At 35.3% G+C, this 24299-nt stretch overlaps 1 long non-coding RNA gene across 3 annotated transcripts; it reads left to right on the top strand.

Annotated features, from left to right (window-relative positions):
* The first annotated feature begins 3405 nt into the window (after positions 1-3405).
* On the top strand, positions 3406-8634 carry LOC138691220 (uncharacterized). 3 transcript variants are annotated; one of them, XR_011329768.1, is made up of 5 exons: positions 3406-3914; positions 4043-4187; positions 4876-5006; positions 7906-8079; positions 8185-8634. It is a non-coding gene; the product is annotated as an uncharacterized lncRNA (long non-coding RNA). The 3 variants fall into 3 exon arrangements; XR_011329770.1 differs by having other exon boundaries at positions 7906-8101; XR_011329769.1 differs by having other exon boundaries at positions 7906-8115.
* Positions 8635-24299: the final 15665 nt, after the last annotated feature.

The following is a 24299-nucleotide window of genomic DNA, read 5'->3' as shown; positions in this document are numbered from 1 at the left end:
TAATTTATATATTTCACACATATCGTCCTCAGCAGTATTCTCATGTTGTAATTGTGTCACATTTTTTGGCCCTTGGAATTCATTTTAGTTGAGTTCTTATTCAAATTAGCGTATAGGGATGTTTAATGTTGTTGCTACTTTTAAGTTCTGAACTTCAATATTTTTATCGGACTGCCATTAGTCTGGCCTCTTCGTTAAAAGAGGCACGCAAGCCCTCTCACCACGTCAAGGTTACAGTCCATGGAGAGGGAATCCACCTCATATCTATCCACTAACTAACCTACCTACCCTTTATCTGAACCTAATCCTATCAGAGCTACGGAATTTTGCTTCCATTACAGGCTTGTGCCATTCTTTTCAATGGCGTCGCTTTCGTAAGGAAGTGTGTGTCAAATGATGGCAGATCGCTCAGAGATATTGGTATTTGCTCGGTACGCTTCGAAGCGTGGCCGAATTCAGAATCTGTGGTTGTCGTAGCGCGTAGGGAGGTGGAAAATGACAACAATCAATTGTATCTGTTAATAAGACTTTGGAGCGGACGGAGAAGAAAACACCTCATTTATGGGTGTAACTTGCGTTAATTTTTATTGTGAACTAGCCGTACCCGTGCGCTCCGCTGCACCCGTTAGAAATAAATATAAAGTAATTACATAATTAAAATAGGACATTTGATCCAGGGAACATTCGTGTTTGATAGAAGGATAAATCGTTTAATATGTTACATAATTTAAGTTGCATCCAAATAATTAAAATGCGATCATTTTGGTCCAGAGACACTCATTTGGCGCAATGACAATTCCTTTAACATGTTTATTAATTTTTATTACATGCAACCATAGTTTAATGAAGATTGACATCATTTAGATTTAATGTGTATATTTTATTTTACTTGTTATAGGTTTCCATTGAATTATGGTAATAACTTAATTTTAACCCTTGTTTTCTACGTATTCAGTAAATGGCGCTTGGCCCACTATGGTTCTGAACCCTTCAAATAAGTTAAATTATATTATATTATATTATATTATATTATATTATATTATATTATATTATATTATATTATATTATATTATATTATATTATATTATTTCAGAAGTTACTGTAATAACGTTATAGCATTATGTCCATCTAGAGAAACTACACCTTCCAATGGTAAATAATAATTAATTATACAAATCGGTTAATTTAGCTTCCGATATTACTTCATACAAACACAGAAACATTCTCTGTAGGCTATCTTTCATAGCTTTCGATTGTTGCTGTCCAAGGCCCCTTATAGACGAAGTCATTTGTTAATTCATTACACGGCCTTAGATGGCAGTTGTTTTAATTTTAAAACTCATTTATCTCATTAAATATCAGTCCTATCAAAATTTTTCGAGGAATAAAACATATCGCAAATTATTTTTAAAGAAACTTTTGTCATGTAATATTTTTCACAAAAATCAATAATAAGCGAGATATTTCGATTTATTTAATTCAGGCCCCCTTATAACCCCCCTTTTAAATAATGTATTTTGAATGCCATATAGCCTAAAATCTAAGTTACAACGAACTTAATTTATATTCCAATTTTCATCGAAATCCGTTCAGCCATTATCGCGTGAAAAGGTAACAAACATACAGACAGATAGACAGACAGACATACAAACAAAAATTTCAGAAAAGCGATTTTCGGTTTCATGGTGGTTAATTATATATGTTAGGACCAATTATTTTTGGAAAATCGAAAATTACCAGAAAAATTTCGGCTACAGATTTATTATTAGTATAGATTTTGTACTTCGGTTGCAATAAAAATGAGATACCGTGAAACCGACGCAACATTTTCATTTTACTCTTTACGTCTTTAGCAACCGATCTACTCCTCTATTATGTTGCCAATAATATTCAGGATTGTGGCTAAGATTATTTGAACCATCCTTCAGAAATAGTTACAAATGAAAAATATATATATTACTCGCATCCAAATCTATACTAATCTATACTAATAATAAATCTGTAGCCGAAATTTTTCTGGTAATTTTCGATTTTACAAAAATAATTGGTCCTAACATATATAATTAACCATCCTGAAACCGAAAATCGCATTTTTGAAATTTTTGTTTGTATGTCTGTCTGTATGTTTGTTACCTTTTCACGCGATAATGGCTGAACGGATTTCGATGAAAATTGGAATATAAATTAAGTTCGTTGCAACTTAGATTTTAGGCTATATGGCATTCAAAATACTTTATTCAAAAGGGGGGTTATAAGGAGGCCTGAATTAAATAAATCTAATTATCTCGCTTATTATTGATTTTTGTGAAAAATGTTACATAACAAAAGTTTCTTTAAAATTAATTTGCTATAAGTTTTATTCCATAAAAAATTTTGATACGACTGATATTTAATGAGATAAATGAGTTTTAAAATTAAAATAAGTGCCATCTAAGGCCGTATAATGAAATAAAAAACAAATGACTTCGTCTATAAGGGGCCTTGGACAGCAACAATCGAAACCTGTGAAAGATAGCCTACAGAGAATGTTTCTGTGTTTGTATGAAGTAATATCGGAAGCTAAATTAACCGATTTGTATAATTAATTATTATTTCACCATTGGAAAGTAGTTTCTCTAGATGGACGTAATGCTATAATGTTATTACAGTAACTTCTGATATAATATAATATAATATAATATAATATAATATAATATAATATAATATAATATAATATAATATAATATAATATAATATGTAATATTATATAATATAATTTAAGTTATTTGAAGGGTTCAGAACCATGGTGGGCCAAACGCCATTTGCTGAATACGTAGAAAAGAAGGGTTAAAATTAAGTTATTACCATATTTCAATGGAAACATATAGCAAGTAAAATAAAGTATAGATATTAAATCTAAACGATGTCAATATTCATTAAACTATGGTTGCATGTAATAACAATTAAGAAACATGTTAAAGGAATTGTCATTGCACCAAATGAGTGCTCTCTGGACCGAAATGATCGCATTTTAATTATTAAAATACAATTTAAATTAAGTAACATATTAAACGATTTATCCTTCTATCAAACACGAATGTTCCCTGGATCAAATGTCCTATTTTAATTATGTAATTACTTTATATTTATTTCTAACGGGTGCAGCGGAGCGCACGGGTACGGCTAGTTATTATTATTATTATTATTATTATTATTATTATTATTATTATTATTATTATTATTATTATGTATAAAATGTATGGGTCATTCTAATAATCGCCTCTAGCTATCCACGGATTTGAGAGGCCTACCGAGACATCACTGCTTATGGCATTATTATTATTATTATTATTATTATTATTATTATTATTATTGTCTTTACTGTTGTTTATGTTACTTACATTGTATAAACCAGGGGGGGGGGGGTTTAACTTAAATGATAGATGTTGGATGCTCATAGACATTCCTGAGTTTGCCACAGTGATCGGGACAGCGCTAGCTATGTTTCGACGAAAGAGTTTGTAATGTATAATAATACACTCTTTGGTTCCGAAGTGTCAGTTTTATAACACAGATAATGTTATTGCTATTTTTTTGGGGGTGAAACGAGCGTTGAGCGACTTCCGCCGATTTTCATCTTTAGTCGAAGACAAAGCAGCGATAAATTCCATATTTCTATTTCTAATATAGCCATATTTTTTCAGTTTGATCAATGTGTGAATGTTGGCAGCTCTGTTGCGCGCGGATCTGAAAAAAAATGTCGACATTTTGAATAACTTTTGTACAGATCGAGTGAGTTTAAAGCAGATAGAAATTTAGTATAAAATCGTTCACAAAATTTCTACATGGACCCGAGTTTCACTCGTGGATTTTGCTCAGTGACCAAAGTTTTTAGTAGTGGTTTGTGCAAGAAGTTGTAATTCGCAACGGCAAAGGTAAGAAAGAATTACGTCTGAGTTTACTAGAATTACCTATCTGTAGTTTTTAAATGTTTATCATATCTTAAACATGTGATATACTGAAATCCTTTAATTGTTTTAAAAAATGTGATGTACTTTTTCAGATATTACGTGATCGTAGCCTCCATGTAGGCCTACTGTTTAATTCAGTTCGCCTAGGCCACGTTGTCGAACCAACACAACTGATTGACGTGTGCCGAATTGCAAAATTCTGTAGGCCTAAATACAGTATCACGAAGAGCCTGAGAGGTAAGCTAATCGAATTAATACACACCCTGAGTTTGAAGGAATATCTAATTTTTTTTTATACAGTTGGGTTAGGTTGTGCAGACGTCTTAAAATTCTTGGGACAGAATCTGAATTGAATGAATATATCATTCCCGGAAACCAGATATTTAGAAAATTTGAATTTACTGTTTGCAGTAGTACCGTTACTTAAATAATTTGGTAAAAAAATAAAAACAGTTTCGTGTTACCAGAGGTAACGGGCTTCGAACAGGGGCAGCGGCATTTAAGGTTAGAGCCCAGTTTAGGTGTGTGTGTATTAATCGAAAAAAATGTCAATATTTTCTAGACCCTAATTTTCGATTAATACACACACACACACACACACACACACACACCTAAACTTGGCTCTAACCTTAGAGGAAATACCGCTGCCCCTGTTCGGAAGCGCGCACGAGGTAGCTAGCGTACAGGTAGTTCTGATGATTTTGGAAGTGAAAAACATTGAATTAATTAGGAATTTCGGAATTTTTTTGTGAGTTGATCTATATACAATACATAACGATAGCCTCAACTAACCAGACCTAACCTGTTAGAGATTCGTATATGCAAGTGTATAAGCGCTAGTTTAGCCAATTTCCTGTAATTATTGTTTTATGAAATGTATCATTAATGCATTAAGTTATACTAGTCTACTGCTTGTTTGTTTCAGTTAATTGAAAGGCAGTTGGCAGACCTTTTACACCGTAAATGTGCTGCAGTGTACTGCCAGAAATCTGGCAGTGATGGGAAGACATGGCTAATCCGATTTCCTGTGCCAAGTAATGCAGCCCAGCGTAAAAGGTAAGGAAATAGAAGTAATAATGGCGTTAATAATAATAATAATTATTATTATTATTATTATTATTATTATTATAATTAAGGATTTTATTTCATTTTTTTTACATGTCATTTTGCTACCTTTGTCCTCCTAAATGTGGATTTTAGACCACTGTGCGTCCTATTGAACCAATACAGTCCGAAATTTTGACATGTATGTTAATTCGAACTTGGAAACCAAAATTAATATACAAATTATTACCGGTACTGTCAATAATATGTATAATCATGTAGGCCTAGGTATAACGTTACTGACATGAAATATCCCATCACTAATATGTTATTAGCAAGTCAGTCATAGGCCTATCCATTGTTGACGTCCACACTTGACTGAAACGGATGTCATGACTAGAGCCCGGAATTTTAGGTGCTAAAAGTTAAGAATGACACAGAGTGTAGATGAATAGATGTGGTGTCCATGAGGAGGGTTTTAAGCCTAGTTCACAGGAGTCTGATATGTAATAATAGACAACAGAGTCGCAAGGACTGGGTAATGAATCTTGTAAACCTTGTGCTAATTTCTAAGTGGTAGTTCAGAGGATTAGAGACCTTTAACGGTGCCAAAAGGAAAATACTGAATGACAAGAATGACGTGTCAAAGAAGTGGAGGCATGGCTTCTATTTTATAAACTATACCGAGGAACAATATTAACTTTTAGCACCTAAAATTCCGGGCTCTAGTTATGACCTTTATGTAGTTCATGGTTCAATATTAGGCTGTATTACCAAGATAAGTATCAACCAATGATGAAATGCAAAAATAAATAAATAAACAGTGTTGTATGAACACGTGTGCTTGAGAAGCTCAACAAGAACATGTGTTCATACAACTGTTTTATTGTTTTTTAAATTTTATTGCATTTTATGAACTTTAATGAACACTGTTCAAAACTGATCAAATTGTGTATTTTATTATCAACCAGTGACTTGGACATTGGCGTCAATTAGTGAACATTCTCATAATGTTTACAACTTGTATGATACAAAATTAATACATTACTATAAACAAAACATAATTAATATTATAAAGTACCATATCATGGATGAAAACTGTCTTTGTGATAGTTGTGTATACGAATGTTTAAAACCTTTGCCTAATTCAATTTATACTGTTCATTGCAACAAGACTCAACTTTAGGACCTCTGTTCATAGACAAAATCTGTCAAACTGTTGGTTCTGAATGTTTATTATTTACCAACAATCTAAAAAAATTTTCACACAATAAAAAATACTGCTGACTGTCAATTTCTTTGACTTGAAATAGACTCACTATCGTAAGTTGGTCTGATGAGAACGGAATAAGAAAATAGATATACAGTAGAACTTGGTTATAGTGACCTCGTTTTATGCGACACCTCGCCTATAACGTCAAATATTCTGTGGTCCCAACTAATTCCCCATAAGGCATACGCTTTTCTACCTTGCTTAATACGACAAACGTATATGCGTCTACCTCGCATATAACGCCATTTTCAACCTCAGTTTGTAATACAATTTTCTAAGAACCAAAGTATTTTAAGAAATATTTTGCTGAAATCTGGCAAATCCTTTACTGTTCCCTTCTATCATAGACCAGGCAGATTCCCCATCCTATTGTAACCTGCCCGAATTCATGCGGTATTAATGGTACCTGCATGTGTACGCAGTTTGGCCACTGAAAGAAGTGAGTGACACTTTAGAAGCCATTAGAATTGTGAACATTTCTATGAAGCTAGAGGAGGGAGTATGAAGCTAGAGAGAGAGCAGTGAAATTGCAACTGAAATAATGAACATAGAATTTAATTTAGAAAGTGTATATTGGGCAAGTAGGAGACAACAGAGTAAAATGACTGATTACTTCACTCCTAAGTAAATAAGTTTCGTGAGTAATGAACAAACTGTTTCAACACAGAATACTGTATTTATAATTGTACATGTATTTTATTGTGTTCATGGTATGCTTAAAAGTGAATACATAAATCTAAAATAAGCCTAATTATGTTTATTATTTTTCATTCTCCACTCCACTACACTGATAATATGAATCTCGGTTACTACGACACTCGTTTATAACAACATAATTTTCAAGGTCCCTTGGATGTCGTTATAACCAAGTTCTACTGTATTTCCAAAAATAATATTATAACCTACACTAACATATCTACTCTCATATTGCTGGAAATGAAACTGCTGACTTTCTTGCCAAAAAAGGATCCAATTTAATTCAGAATACAAATACAAGCCTACCTTTTACATCCATCAAAAGACTAATTAAAAATAAATATAAAATCAAGCAAAACCAAGCACTATGTACCAAAGCCAAAGATAAAAAATGGAGCATTTTAATAAAAAACCCAGAAATTATTCCAGAAATCCCACGTAAATCTGCAGTAGCAAAATTCAGACTGCTTACAGAACACGATTATTTGGCCAAACACTTGAATAAAATAGGAATTTACACAAATCCAAATTGCCCTCTATGCAACAAAGAAGAAGAAATGACTGAAGATCATCTCATAACCTGTGAAGTTCTACCTGATGGATCCACCACAGAGAAATATTGGAGAGCAAGAACGCTAATGGCTTCGTTGCCAAAGCCCGGCATTAGATAACAACAACAACAACACAACAACATATCTACTCTCTTCAACTTCACTACAATTCAAACCAAATCAACAGAAGAGATAGCATTCTCAAATATCTTTTTGTATTCTTTGACAGTAAACTTTATTTTCATAAGCAAGGAGATACGCAATTAAATATTGAGTTTAATACAGTCAACAACATTCTGTGAAGTAAAATGGAAACTGTTAAGTACTGTAGTAGTGGTAGTAATAATAATAATAATAATAATAATAATAATAATAACTCTCCTAATTGCAGGCCCTCCAGAACTTGCAGTCAGCACAATCCAGGACTACCATGAAGACGTCACACAAAATAGCAAGACAAGAAACAGACATCCAGTCCCATGGAATGAAGATACATCTCTTGTCCACACCGGGAATTAAGCCACAGACACTACCTGCAGAGCCATAACTCTATACCTAATTCACTGTAAATACTTTACTCCACAGAAGTAAGATGGAAACTGTTAAGTACTGTAGTAGTGGCAGTAGTAGTAGTAATAATAATAATAATAATAACTCTCCCTAATTGCAGGCCCTCCTGAACTTGCAGTCAGCACAATCCAGGACTACCATGAAGACATCACACAAAATAGCAAGACAAGAAACAGACATCCAGTCCCATGGCATGAAGATATATCTGTTGTCCACATCGGGAATTGAGCCGCAGACACTATCTGCAGAGCCATAACTGCGAACTATTAATCCATTTGTTTATTATGTTTAGACCTGTTATATGTATGCTCTTATCCTTCCTTGTACTTAATTTCCCTTTCTTGTTCGTTCCCCACATTTCTCTTTTGTGGTCTGTTTTTATTTTCACTGTGTGTTATGCTTTGTCCAATGAGGCAGTCCCGTTATTGGGAAAGCTGAAAGAGTGTCTTTCTTCTCTCTTTTTTTTGCTAAATTATTATTTAATTTTCTGTTCCTTAAAACTTCAATATCAATAATAATTGTATAATAAATAGCAGTATATTTACGAGGACATAGCCTACTTATTGTACTCATTCTACCTGTCTCCCAATCATACAAAATTTTGTCAAATTTCAGTTGGATAATCCCTCTCTTTCCACCAGGCTACCAATACTGAAAAGACACCAAATCAATGTCACACAGATCCTCGAAACATTACTGTAAGTTTGTGTAAGAGTTTATAAATACAAATATATATATACGAGGCCTGTCTAAAAAGTATCCGACCTTAATTTTTCCCGCGTAAAGTTGTGATTCTAAGGCGGTGCCACTGTGCATGGTGGAAGGAGGAACTGTAATGCGCATGCTTGAATTTTTTCACCGCATTCGCTGTGCCAGTCACTGGCTGGTGGTCGCCAAGTAAGGTGCTGTTCTAGGTGTTTGTCGGATTTAGTTTTCTCGCAAGATGACTGAACGAATTGAGCAAAGATACTGCATCAAATTTTGTCAAAAGCTTGGTGATTCTCAAAGTCAAACAATTCGTAAGATTCAGCAGGTGTTTGGGGAAGATGCGATGGGTGTAACACAAATTAAGGAGTGGTTCAACCGATTCAAAGATGGCCGCACATCAGCGGAGAGTGAGCAGCGTTGTGGCAGGCCCCAAACTGCTCAGAGTGCAGCTGTTGTTGAGAGGGTGCGAAATTTGGTGATGGCAGATCATCGTTTGACCGTGCGGGAGATTGCCGAAGAGGTTGGAGTGAGTAAAGATTCTGCACATGCAATTTTGCGTGATGATTTGAACATGAACCGAGTGGCTGCGAAATTCTTGCCCAAGTTGTTGTCCCCGGAACAAAAGGACCTCCGTCGTGACGTTGCACAGGACCTTCTGGACACCGCCAACACTGATCCTGGGTTTCTGAACACCGTGATAACTGGAGATGAGTCATGGGTGTACGGGTACGACCCAGGAACAAAAAGACAGTCGTCGCAATGGAAGCATCCCGAGTCTCCAAGGCCGAAGAAAGCGCGGCAGGTGCGAAGCAAAATCAAGGTGATGCTGACTGTTTTCTTTGATGTCCGTGGAATTGTGCATCACGAATACGCACCGGAAGGACAAATGGTGACAAAGGAGTACTATCACGATGTTCTCCGGCGACTCCGTGATGCAGTTCGGCGCAAAAGACCAGACATGTGGACGGCGAACAACTGGCACTTGCATCACGACAACGCCCCCGCACATTCATCCCAATTGATACACACTTTCTTGGCCAAACATGGAATTACAACCGTTCACCAACCTCCCTACTCTCCAGACCTGGCTCCTTGCGACTTCTGGTTGTTTCCAAAATTGAAGACACCACTGAAAGGATCCCATTTTGAGAGTAGAGAAGAGATAATGCGGAATGCGACGACGGAGCTGAACACCATTCCAAAAGAAGACTTCCAGAGGTGTTTCCGGCAGTGGAAGGATCGGTGGGCTAAGTGTGTGCAAGCACAAGGGGCCTACTTTGAAGGGGATTAGGGTCCCAACCCCGTCAGGTATTTGAAATATTTTTTCTGGCTAAAGGTCGGATACTTTTTAGACAGACCTCGTATATTTTTTTTTTACCTTGGGGATTTCATTGAAGTGAATTTTTATGGCAGGCAGAGTAACTATCTCATGCCCCCATGTTTTAAATTGCTACCAGTGCACTTCATTAGAACTACGAAGCCGTTAGCCCTGTGAACTTAACAGTATAATAATTATTTTCCCCTATTATAGTACAGGGTTGTTATCTAAGAAATTAGCAAGTTCTTTGTGATAGTAGAAGAGAAAGAGTGGGGGAAGGGAAGTGGTCCGTGGCCCATTTCTTTTAGGGCTCATCCCGACATTTGTCTTATTACTCAAGGGAAACCACGGGAAAACCTTGAGCAGGATGAGGTGTCGTGCTGACGACAAGCCAATTGGCTACAATGGGGTCTGAATATGTTGAGGTGGGAGGTTGTCTTTTAATCATCATTTAAAGTACTGAAACATTAAAAATAAATAACAATTATTTACAAAGACTACAAAGCATCTATGCAGCCAATAACATGATGACCCTAAAACAGAGAAATAACATTATTAGTGCATTAATAGATTTATGTCTGTCTGTAGAGTCAAGTGGTTGTTTAGTGGTCAAGTTGGTATTCGTCTTGTACCTTGTCGTTCCAAGCTAGAGGGTGGAGTACACTCTTAGGTCGTTTGTGCTTATCTAAAGCAGGGTTGTAGTTACCCAGGGAGGAGATTCGTAGGTTGTTGCTGCTGTACGACTTGGTGTACGTGTAGAAATACCAATACCAATACAAATATTCTGGCTACTTTTATAGGTATTGGTGTAACTGCATCACAGATTAGTTATTTCCAAGAAATACTCTTTATATTGCAGTATTATGAAAGGAACATCTTGCCATAAGACCAGTATTATTATTATTATTATTATTATTATTATTATTATTATTATTATTATGTGTATTACAATTTAAGGAAATTGATTACCACTTTGCGTAAATCAAAACTTACCTATACTTACTGGCTTTTAAGGAACCTGGAGGTTCATTGCCGCCCTCACATAAGCCCGCCATTGGTCCCTATCCTGAGCAAAATTAATCCAGTCTCTATCATCATACCCCACTTCCCTCAAATCCATTTTAATATTATCTTCCCATCTACGTCTCTGCCTCCCTAAAGGTCTTTTTTCCCTCAGGCCTCCCAACTAACACTCTAAATGCATTTCTGGATTCGCCCATACGTGATATTAATGTTCCTAATTATGTCAGGTGAAGAATACAATGCGTGCAGTTCTGTGTTGTGTAACTTTCTCCATTCTCCTGTAACTTCATCCCTCTTAGCCCCAAATATTTTCCTAAGAATCTTATTCTCAAACACCTGTAGTCTCTGTTCCTCTCTCAAAGTGAGAGTCCAAGTTTCACAACCATACAGAACAACCGGTAATATAACTGTTTTATAAATTCTAATTTTCAGATTTTTCGACAGCAGACTGGATGATAAAAGTTTCTCAACCGAATAATAACAAGCATTTCCCATATTTATTCTGTGTTTAATTTCCTCCTGAGTATCATTTATATTTGTTACTGTTGCTCCCAGATATTTGAACTTCTCCACCTCTTCAAAAGATACATTTCCAATTTTTATATTTCCATTTCGTACAATATTCTGGTCATGAGACATAATCATATACTTTGTCTTTTCGGGATTTACTTCCAAACCTATCTCTTTACTTGCTTCCAGTAAAATTCCCGTAAAACTTACCTATTGTATAAGTAATTTATCCAACAGTCAATGAAGGCAACTCTACAATTGCAGACTGCAAGGAAAATCCTCGAATTCAATATGCATTGTTCACTAACCAATATTCTGTATTCGATATTAAGTTCTCTGCGAAAAAAAGGTACCACTACAATACTTAAAAGTATAGTTCCAATCCCCTGAACCTAGCTGCACAATTACCAATGTGTGTGTTTGTTGGCCCTTCCCTCATTCATACAACACTGATACACTGCAGCAAACTCCACAATGCAACATACTAAGTTAATTTTACTTTCACTTACATTTGGCTTTAGTATGTGTATTCAGAAATACAACTTACCTTACACTGTAGTCATAACTGTGGAAAAAGCTAGTAAAATTAAAGATGCGTGAAGACTAATCTTATACCGCACTTACTGCTGTAATTTGTCTATCTGAAGGAAGAAAGGTTTGAACGGCATAAGTAGGAAGGATATTGCGGTAGGGAGGAGATAATGTGACATTTGTTTATTGCATGATAAAGTTAAGTTTAAGGGCTGAAATATATTTAAAAGATGATTATTTCCAAAAATCATGGAATGTGTGTTCTGTGTCATATTAATTGCTTCTTTATTTTCAAGTTATGCCTATGTAAACATAACCTCAATCTTATCTCCAGTTTTACTAGTTTATTCCGAAGTTATGTTGTTATAATACCTATTTAAAATTTTTCATTATTATTATTATTATTATTATTATTATTATTTTAAAAAGGAATGGAAATTTTCTGTGATACCACAAGTTTCATCAACCAAAAGATCCCTTCCTTCTCCGGTTCTCTCAATCTAGTCAGTCTTCATCTGTCAGGTTTCTTTTCTACATAATCTTCATTTCTTCTGCCCATGTTGGATGTGGTCTACCTCTCTTCCTTCTGGTTTCCAAATTAGGACTTCTCTATTTAATCTATTTTCTCATCTTACCTGCATTTTCCTTTATCGCTTTTACAATATCTTTTAATGCGGATGCTTTAGCAAAGAAGGGCAGCACTGCTACTTACAGACCTGTTACTAAATCTACGTATTACTCTGTGAAAATATTTATTAAATCTACATAGCCTACTTAGACTTAAAGAAACAAAATTTTATAACACAATCTAAAGGGAAAAAATGGAACACTCTACATCATAATCCACAGCTAATTCCCGATTTACCACGAAAATCGTCTGTAGCTGCATTTAGGTTGGCAACAGGCCATGATTGTTTGGCCAAACATCTGCATAGAATTGGGATATATCAGTCCCCTAACTGCCCATTGTGCAACTCAAACCAAGAAATGGATTCGGAACACCTCAAAATCTGTGCTTCAGTGGCTGACCATGATAATATCTTTGAAAAATATTGGAGTGCAAAAGGTCAAATGACTTTATTGTCAAACGCCTGGCATTAGAAAACAACAACATAACATCCATTTTCACTCTTACAGTATTTTTTCTCTTTCTGAAATTTTTCCCCAATGCCTTAGATAATATAATTGTTATTTGAAAATAAAGAAGAAAGATTTGATTTTTTTAACGTTGGTTAACATGTAACATTACGCAGTTTGAAAAATATTTTTTTCCCAACTTAGAGTACGTAAGAATAATTATAATTATATATTAATATACAGTATTTTATTCAACTTAAGGCTAATATTCTAATTCAGTTTTCATGAAATATGTGTTATCACTTTTACTTATATTTTTTGTGGGCTATTGAAAAAAAAAAAGAGGGAAACCATTGTGAGAAGTAGTGGAAGAGAATAGCTCGAAGGGCTATATCATCATCATCATCAGGCCTGTGGGTGTGATAAAGGTAGTTGCTTTTCGGGAAAATATGAGAAAGGTAACTCTGTTTAATAAGAAACTATTCAATAAGTAAGTGAACAGTTTACAGGAACTGGTATCTTTATCCAGCCACAATATGGATCATGAAGGCAATTATCATAGCGACAATTACACACCACGAGATCAGTGTGGCAGATGTGATGATCTCTATTTGTGCTGTTGAAGTAAAAGAAAACAACATACTATATATACTGTATGTCTACTATGTTCAAAATTCTGTGTGTTGAGACAAGAATATTAAAACAAGGTGTAGCATTAATTTAAAGACATATAGAAGTTTATATTTTCCTGTGATTTAGTTTTGTCATTAGGTTCTTGAGGACAATTATGACAAACATACTAATTTAATAATATCGAGGCTCTTTAACAATGCCCCTGAAGACTTAACTGTAGTAACTTTCAAGGAATATCACTTTTGTTGACGTCGTACAAAATTTTGTCGAATATCCTTTTGAGAAGATTAACTCCATATGTAGATGAAATTATTGGGGTTCATCAGTGTGGTTTTAGGTGTAATAGATCGACTCTTGATCAGATTTTTTGTTTTCGACAGAATGATATTGGAGAAAAAATGGGAGTATAAGGATATAGTACATCAGTTATTCATAGTTTTCAAAAAGGCATATGACTCGGTTAAGAGAGAAGTTTTATATAATATTCTTATTGAATTTGGTATTCCCAAGAAACTAGTTCGATTAATTAAAATGTGTCTTAGTGAAACTTACAGCAGAGTTCGTATAGGTCAGTTTCTATCTGATGCTTTTCCAATTCATTGCGGGCTAAAGCAAGAAGATGCACTATCACCTTTACTTTTTAACTTCGCTCTAGAATATGTCATGTTTCTGCCCCAATACATTGCCACACTCCACACGAAGCACTTCACTAGTCTCTTCCTTAATTCTTTTTCCAGAGGTCCGCAGAAGATGTTCCTTTTTCTATTAAAAGCTTTCTTGGCCATTGCTATCCTCTTTTGACTTCCTGGTAGCAGCTCATGTTACTACTTATAGTACACCCCAAGTATTTGAAGCTGTTCACTTGCTCTACTGCCTCATTTAGAATACGCAAGTTTACCTTCTTTACTTTTCTTCCTATGACCATGGTTTTCGTCTTATTTGCATTTATCTTCATCCCATACTGCTCACAGCTGTCATTTAGCTCCAGTAGTATATACCTTAGTATCATCTCCTTTTCTGCTAACAACGCTATATCATCTGCAAATCTTATGCAGTCTATTCTTCTTCCTCCTACTATCACCCCTCCCACAATTGTCCTAAGAAAATAAAGGTCCTATAATTTTTTGAGCACTTGAAGCATACTCACACACCAACTTCCTCTTCGCCTAGAAGAGTTTCATGCACAATTTTTGGATTTTCTGTGCTCTAGTAACTACCAATTATTTGGCGTAATAACATGGCCATGAAGATGAATGCATGCTTCATCAGTAAAAAAATATAAGGTCTGGATTTACTGCACCATCGGCAACAATTTGCGTAAGCCAATTACAAAAATTCACACGACTCATAGTACCTCATTTTGTAAACAGTGTGAATCAAATGGGGAAAAGTCTTTGGCTCGATTCGAGAAAAATAATCCCGTTTTTTGAGGGGTTTGTGACCACTGATGAACCATGGATCCAGTATAGGCTACTACTGTACTCCAACCAGGAGAAAGTCTCAGGGGAATGAGATGCAGCGGGGCAATGCTATGAATGAATGTTGATGTCATAAGGTTACACACGTGGGTACAAGTATTTCTATTGGCTAACTCTCACAGCACAAACGATAACACTGATACACACATACTTATACTACCTTAGTTACAAAATTAGATCACTGTTAATCTCCTTGGGCCGCATTCATAAACATTCTTAGCACGGGCTTCCGATGGATGAGCAGCGAACTATCGTTTTTCGTATTCATAAATCAGTGTTAGCGATATTATATGATATGAATCCTGTACAAGTAACCAGTCGATAGCCGGAGCTAGTTTAGCATGCTCGTAGCGCGGGCTAGCGAAATGTCTATGAATAGTACCCCTTGTCTTTTAATCTCTCCATATAGGAAATAACATATGCAGGAGAGCTCATGTTTTTTAAACTGACGTTATAACGGTAATATTATCTATCTACTTCGCTCCAATAGATGACGCAATAGTAAGCACATTCCTTTCACAGTTAATCTCCTGGTTGGAGAACAGTACATACCACAGACAAAACAGCAGTAAAAAAATGGAAACCATGATTCTCCGCCTCCAAAGGAAGTTAAAGCTGTTAAATCGGCTGGGAAAGTCATGGTGTTCGTGTTCTGGGATTCTTAGGGGATAATTATGATTGACAAATTAGCAAAGCGGAGAACAATAACCGGAGAATATTATTCAAATCTGCAGCGATTTAAAGGGAAGAGACTGGGTATGTGCAAGAAGGAAGTGTTGTTTCATCACGACAATGCACTTGCTCAGACGTCTGCAATCACGGTTGCTAAGCTACACGAACTATGGTTCGAATTGTTGCCGCACCCTCCCCCCTAGTCACCAGATCTCGTACCCTTAGACTTTTTTCTTTTCCCAAAGCTCAAAACTCACTTGGCTGGAAAGAAGCTATCGCAGCAACAGAAGGCTTTTATGCAGACCTCGAGAAATTTGTGTACAGGGTGTAACAGATACATACACTTCAGTAAGATGGGTTGCCTAAAGTAATAGGTCAGCGTTCCTCAACCTGTGGTACGCGGGCCACTGCTGGCTGGTACTTAAAGTGTGAAATAAAAATTATCAAAACATAAAAACATATGGCTGTTTTCAAACTTCCAGACACTAAAAAAGTACCTGAGTAAAATGATTTTGTGCGAGATCGTGCGTATTTGCTTGTTTTCCGCACAGAACCAATACGCGGTAAGTGTGAAATACCACATTCAGTATTCCCAACGTAACACACATAACAATTTCCCTCTTCTTACCGCTTAAGCGCCACATTCATTTTACTGCTTTAGGCTTTTAACATATTATTTTTAGAGACGTTTAACATAGTAATAATTATAAATTGGAAACTTACCACTGCAATTTCACCTAAATTGCAATGTTAATTATTGTTTTTAAATATTTGCAAAAATTAAGTAAAGTCTATTACTCCACGAAACTTATTGCATTCCTGATACAAGTAACATTAAGGAAGCCGTGAAAAAATCAACAAGATTCCAGATGCCGATGTTATTATTGCAATATGTTATATAAATAATATTGTTAAAATATTAAAATGAAAAATAAATCATTACATAACCTTACCGTTTGTTTTAAGTTCGCATTTATAGACTGGGGGAAAAAAAAGACAGACGGATATCACGGCCTGCTGGAGTATAGTAAACACAGAAAACATTTTATAACAACAATGTTGAAGAAAGATATTTTGGTTTTCCGAAGTTGCCGTCATTAAACAGAAACCAACATGGAGATTTCATTGCAACTAATTAGAAATTCGTCTTTCAGGTATGTAATAAACGATCTTCGCACAAAATAATGTACGATACACGAGCGGTATGTTTGTTTTCATGTTCTCGGAAATTAAAAAAGCTCAACTACGTTTCGCTTTTTCAATCTTTTCCTCGAACATGAAAACGTCAACATACCGTTCTTGTAACGTATATTACTATTAATGATTCGTGTTTGATTATAAAATGATTTCAGTAATGTGTGTTTGAATATTTCTAGTTGTTGGCCAGTTGGACCAGACCTCGTTACTGTTAATTCAATAATATTCAGTAAAATACAAAAGTTAATACTATAGTCCCGTCGCTCTTATTTCCGGTAGCCAATCACGTTGCAGGTCGGCTACATTTAAACGTGTGCGTCTTGTGATTCGCTCCTGATGACGTTAAGCATTTCCTAAGGCTCGATAAATACTTAATATAATCGCCCGCCATTTTGGCTCTTTCGTTGGCGTTCGCAGAAAGCACACGAGGACGTTATTTGCAGCTAAATTATTTACTCAAATACAGTGCGTTTGATTTATTATCATAGGAGCTACGACATAATATTGTTTAACGGTGTCGCAGATAGATTCCTCGTCTGTTAGCTCGGCAACGAAAGAACAAAATGGCGAACGATACTACGTACCTAGACTTTATAGAGCCTTCACTTCATAAGGTGTAAGCAAAGAGGAGGAGTCACGCCGGGAATAACAGCGTCGCAACTATAAATAAATTCATAATAACAGGGAATTACATTTTAACTTGGGCCTGTACTTTGTAATTATATCAAGGTTTTGAAAACCCTACACATGACGATTTCCCACAATAAATTTGGTTAGTCGTGTAACTAATGTCCTGAATTAAAACCAGTAGTGCGTCATTAAAAACCGCTGTAATAGGTGCTTTGGAAAAACAGATTTACAGTCTATACCCCTGATGAGTCGGTAACGTCTGCGTAGCGAGACAATATACTCTACAGGCGAAAGCTGCAGATTCATACAGCATCGGGGAGGGGATTTGTTGAAAAAAAAAAGTTTTATTTAACGACGCTCGTAACTGCCGAGGTTATATCAGGCCGGTGTGCCGGAATTTTGTCCCGCAGAAGTTCTTTTACAAGCCACAAAATCTAGTGACATAGGTCTGTCTAATTTAAGCACACTTAAATGCCATCGACTTGAGCCGGGATCGAACCCACAACCTCGCACACACAAGGCCAGTGCTCTACCAACTGTGCCATTCAGGACGACGGATTTATTGATGTTATGACTAGAGAGCGGAATTTTAGGTCCCGAGAAGTGGCATTTTAGGCGCCTAAAATAGACTGTTAAACTCCTTTATTTAGGCTTTATAAAATAAAAATAAGTTTTTTTTTTCTTAAAGAATGTCACGAATATAAGATTCAACATTTATTTAACGCAAAATTCTAGGATTAAAAGAAACTTCCATATATTTCACATTTTACAAGGGTACACATGAATACACAAAATGAAGACATTCTGTCTTTAAGTTAGTGTTTTTCATTCACTAATCACATTTCCACAGCTTGCTTTACAGTAGATGATTAGCACCTATTGTGGCTATTGTGTCACTCACTGCTGTATTACAAATGGTGAGAAAAAAGGATTGTTTTGGAATGTAAGAAAATGCTTATTCGGGTAGAACCCAGCGAGTTTGTGTTAAATTGCTGACAGACAGAGGAAGTTATAATAACAATAATAATAATAATAATAATAATAATAATAATAATTTGTCCCGCAAGAGTTCTTTTATATGCCAGTAAATCTATTGGCATGAACCTGACGCATTTAAGCACACGTAAATGCCATTGACCTTGGCCGGGATCGAACCCGCAATCGCGAGCACGGAAGGCCAGCATTATACCGACTGCGCTATCCAGGCCGACTGAAAGTTGGAATTTTAGGATTGAAAGATTGTAAGAATGAGAAGGGGTGGCCCAGAGGTAGTTCTCTATTGCGTCGTTCACTGTTAGGAAGGAGTTGTTATCCGTCTTGGAATGTAAACGGTACATGATGTTAAGAAAACCAGTAAACAAATACGAAAAAGATGCAAAAATTAAAAAAAAAAAAAACTTAAAAATAGGCACTAACGTCGAAATAGGCATTTTTAGGCACTGTAAAACCTTTTTATTTATACTTATATTTCCATGAAAAATGCAAATATTAAATTCAAGCCTGTATGTATCAAGCAAAAAAATAAATTTTTGCCCAAATTCCGCTCTGTAGTTATAACTTAGCTCACAATAGAGCTCTAGTATCCGACCAAAGATGTCATGTTAGTCCGCTAGATGGCTTACGCTGGAGTTTAGCTGTATCACTAACCAAATTTACTGTGGGAAATCGTCATATGTAGGGTTTTCAAAACCCTGATGTATAAGGTATAGGCCCTAGTTAAAATGTAATACTCTGTTATTATGAATTTATTTAGTATTAATCTTTATATTTTACTGAATATTATTGAATTAACACTAACGAGGTTAGGTGCAATTGTCCAAAAACTAGAAATATTCAAATACACATTATTGAACTCATTTTATAATCAAACACGCATGCGAAGCCGTGCATGGATGGAGAGTTGTACGGAAAAAAAGCACGTCGCGTTGTATGCGGTTAGGAGAAATTTGTGTGTTTAAGTGGTCTTATTGTGAAATAATTATTACAATTTACTTTGCTGAAAATGGTCGAATCTTCAGACATATAACTATACAAACAGACAAAATAAGCAAGAAAACAAATATTTCCCTACGAAAATAATATCGTGGGTTCCTTCAGTTAAGCTAAGACATTACATTTGAAAAAAAATTAAGTATATTAATACACAAGTTAATATCTATGGTAGCCGCCATAATACTGTGGACCCGGTTCGATTCCCGGGGCACTTCCGATTTATAGCTTGTGTTGGGCAAGCCCGTTGTCCACGTAACACATGGGTTTTCTCTGGGAGCTCCGGTTCCCTTGTGGCATCCTAACAAATCTCCATCTCATCGCGGGTCTAGCGTAGGCCAGCTTCCTATTGCGCACCCTGGGCACCGACTCTATCGGCAAATTAGTCTACACAACTGGCTTCATTGGGTGAATGCCGAACGTTCGAGTACCCGCCATTAGTTAAAAAAAGTCTATGATCATATCGCGTGTGTAGACCTTTAGATATATGAGCCGTTCAGAGCAAAAGTGGTGTAAGTCAAAACTGGGTAATGAGGTTTAAAGTAAAAATTATGTAAAATACAGCGCAAAGTAGCAGTTAATATGTCCTTCGTGCTATCCACTGACTACTAATAGTTCAAATAAATTCAATATTAATTGCTATTTTCCTCTGTATTTTACAAAATGTTTACTTTAACCCTCATTACCCATTTTTGACTTACACCATTTTTGCTCTGAACGGCTCATAGCAATAGACCATTGACTGTTGTTGAGTTGGTGTTTCCATTGTCGTGTGTTAGATGGTTTGTGTTCACGTAGGCGTAACTGGTTAAATTTTATTTTAATGCTTATAATTATTTACTGGTGATAGAGGCGGTATGTAAATTTCCAATCCGGCATTTGTCTTTGTAGCCGAGAAAAACCATGAAAAAACCAAATCAGAATGGTCGGCAACGGGTTTGAACCCAGGGACCTCCCGAATGTCAGACGTTACCGTCTCAGACACATCGCTCGGTAAAGAAGAACTTACTTATGACTTTCAGAAAACCCAGAGGTTCATTGCCGCCCACACATAAGCCCGCCATCGGTCCCTATCCTGAGCAAGATTAATCCAGTCTCTACCATCATATCCCACCTCCCTCAAATCCTTTTAATATTATCCTCCCATCTACGTCTCGACCTCTCAAAAGGTCTTTTTCCTTCCAGTATTCCAACTAATGCTCTATATCCATTTCTGGATTCGCCCATACGTGCTACATGCCCTGCCCATCTAAAACGTCTGGATTTCATGTTCCTAATTATGTGAAAAATACAATGCGTGCAGTTCTGCGTTGTGCAACTTTCTCCACTCTCCTGTGTCTTCATCCCTCTTAGTCCCACATACTTTTCTAAGCACCTTATTCTCAAACACCCTTAACCTCTGTTCGTCTCTCAAAGTGAGTCCAAGTTTCACAACCATACATAACAACCGGTAATATAACTGTTTTACAAATTCTAACTTAATTTTTTTTAGAGCGGACTGGATGACAAGAGCTTCTCAACTGAATAATAACAGGCAAGTCCCTTTGCAGAGCGAAGGTCGTCGAATATCGAACTTCGCCATATTCGACAAAATTGAAACGAACATACGAGTAGCACTTGTGGTGCACGACACACTGCGTTTTTCGGGAAATAATTGAAGACATCGGGGGTAAATAATGAAACCCACATTTACAAATTGCATGCATTTTAATTTTTATTGCAAACACAATAGGATTTCCATATTTTTCAAGCAGCATAATCCAATCATTGTTAATATAATTACATAATTATTTAACCAAAACAAAGATAATGTGACTTATAGGGTGTTAACAACAAGAAAATTGTCAATCTCAATTTTGAGGGTTATCACTATTTACCCCTGAGGTCTTCAATTGTAATTTATTTATTTATTTATTTATTTATTTATTTATTTATTTATTTATTTATTTATTTATTTATGTATTTGTTTATTTATTTATTTATTTATTTAATCCTACACACTTGAGCTACATTAGGCATTGCAGCCCGAAAGAGCAGAAGCTCGTGCTGGGGCGCAGTTCAGATCAGTTATACAAAATATATCACAAAATTACGAGAGTTCATTGAGAACAATAACATTAATAAATGGTAAAATAATACAGCATGTAATAATAGGGTCTATATACAGTACAAATAGAAAATACAAAAGTACATAAATATTAGAGTATCAATTTTTAACTCAATTAGCTTAAACAATTAAATAATTAATCTGATTTGTTTCTTAAATCTATGTGTGTTAAGTGTACTTAGCTCAGGGTAAGCTCTAATTAATTCATTATATATTTTGGGGCCAAAATTTATACTGTGTTTTAATCCAGGAGTTGTGTGGCATTTGGGAGTATTTAGAAAGAAACTGTAGTTTTGTCTCGTATAGTATTCGTGAGGATCAAATTTAAATTTATTGTGGTTTTTATGGAAGTAAATCAGCAATGTTTGTTTATAAATTTGTTCTAGATTTGATACACCAAATTCCTGAAAAATTAATTTTGTTGGGTAATCAAAAGGTTTATATAGACAAGTTACTAGTCAGGTGACAGCTAGGGGCATGTTTATTTTCCGGAACAATCAGTATATAAAGATATGCCTTAAAACTTGGCCTGAAATTTTACCGGATCGTACAGGATTGGTAACTAACGTTGTGTGAAAGTTTCCTCCCCCCACATTTAGCGCGGACATTGTATTTAGTTTCTGGAACTAGGGATGATCTAATTATAAATAAATATCACATTAAAATATTCTACATACGTCCAGAAGCTGAATCCATGATGGGGATTTTCTTCATCAACACTTATTTCGGAAATGAATCGGTTTTTTTACAAACCCCTTTAGTCACGAAATACAAAGTTTTGGGGAAACAAAAAGTTGTTTAAAAGAAATGCGTGAATTAAGAATTTTGAAATATTTGAAATGGGAAATATTCATAAAACATAACGAATATTTCTGTATGCAAAATAATTTTTTTAAATGTAATATGATTCAATATTCATGTTTAAAAATATTTGACTTATGGGGTTTCCCAAAATCTAGTAAAGATTTAACAAAATAATATATTTATATCGTGAAATAATTGAACATTTGGTTCAAAATAATACGAATTTGATTCTCAAAACCACTATTTAGAAGCTGACTTTATAATTTTTGCTTTATGTGAACAAATTTTACTCTAACCTGTATGAAATGTCACTAAGGATATAAATAATAAAGTTCTGGATGAAATAATCTGATACAATAATACATTACACAAAAAACAACAGCATTATTCTAACAAATCCAAAATTCAAACACAAAATAACTAATTTACCAAACATAACAGCTTAGGCTATAGTTTTGTTCATTCTGTGTCAGCCTTGTCACTGACATGGGCCTTCTCCACGAAACCTAACTTTCAAGCGCACATGTCATAACAAAATAGCGTTTGACTTGTGGTATTTTTATACAAAATTATATACATATATATCCCTATAGAACAGGGATTAACAATGATTTCAATTTTGTTAAAATTTATCTTATGAGGTTTCTCAAAAAACCGATTCAATTATGAATTCACAACAGAAATTTTTCACTACGTTCAATCAAGAGCATCTAAAGAAGAATGACGTGAATGTTTAGACAAGTGCCCTGACTCGGGACGTTGCACCAGAGGAACAAAATAGCAAGTTTTGAAAGCCACAATCATCCCCATTCATTTGAGATAACAGTGAATGTCCACACAGGTGTTTCGCCTTTTCGCGTTTTGACTAGGAAATATGGAAAATGTGCCACTGTGGTAGTCGGCGTAGAAAATGTTATTTCTTTAGCTACATTAGCAGCATCAGTTTTTCCTGCTGCACGAAGACTCATCTGTATGGTTTAGCATAAGTGAGTTCGGCGGGAGTAAGTGCTGTTCGTAAAGTGTCTGTTTTTTGCCTTTTAGACTGTTCACTACTTTTGTCTCTTCTCACTTTATAGATCTCCTGGATATGGAACAACAAGGTTTGATGGAGAAATCATTGCAATAATTGAAAGTCTCAGGAATCTTCTATGCCACATCAATAAATTTAAGAATGCAGTCATATTATTATTATTATTATTATTATTATTATTATTATTATTATTATTATTATTATGTTTATTATTGTCACACTAACATTACTTATCCAACTTTCATTATTTACTTTCATGTTGTTTTATGGTCTAGATATTAATGTAATAACTATGTAACCAATTGTATTCTATTAGAATTAGAGTCTGGCTGGGCGGAAGAGAAGGCCTACTGGGCTTAGCTCTGCCAGATTAAATAAATAAATAATTATTATTAAATAATTATATCGTCAGACTCCAAAGCAGCTATTCTATAAATAGTCTCTAGACACACATCTTTATCTCAAACAGCAGAAATAACTAAAATGGTCTCCCAATTAGTAACACTCA

Source organism: Periplaneta americana, chromosome 16 (assembly GCF_040183065.1).
Source record: "Periplaneta americana isolate PAMFEO1 chromosome 16, P.americana_PAMFEO1_priV1, whole genome shotgun sequence".
In the NCBI taxonomy this organism is placed as follows: domain Eukaryota; kingdom Metazoa; phylum Arthropoda; class Insecta; order Blattodea; family Blattidae; genus Periplaneta; species Periplaneta americana.
The sequence above is the reverse complement of the archived record's forward strand: the minus strand, read 5'-3'. Positions and strand labels throughout refer to the sequence as shown.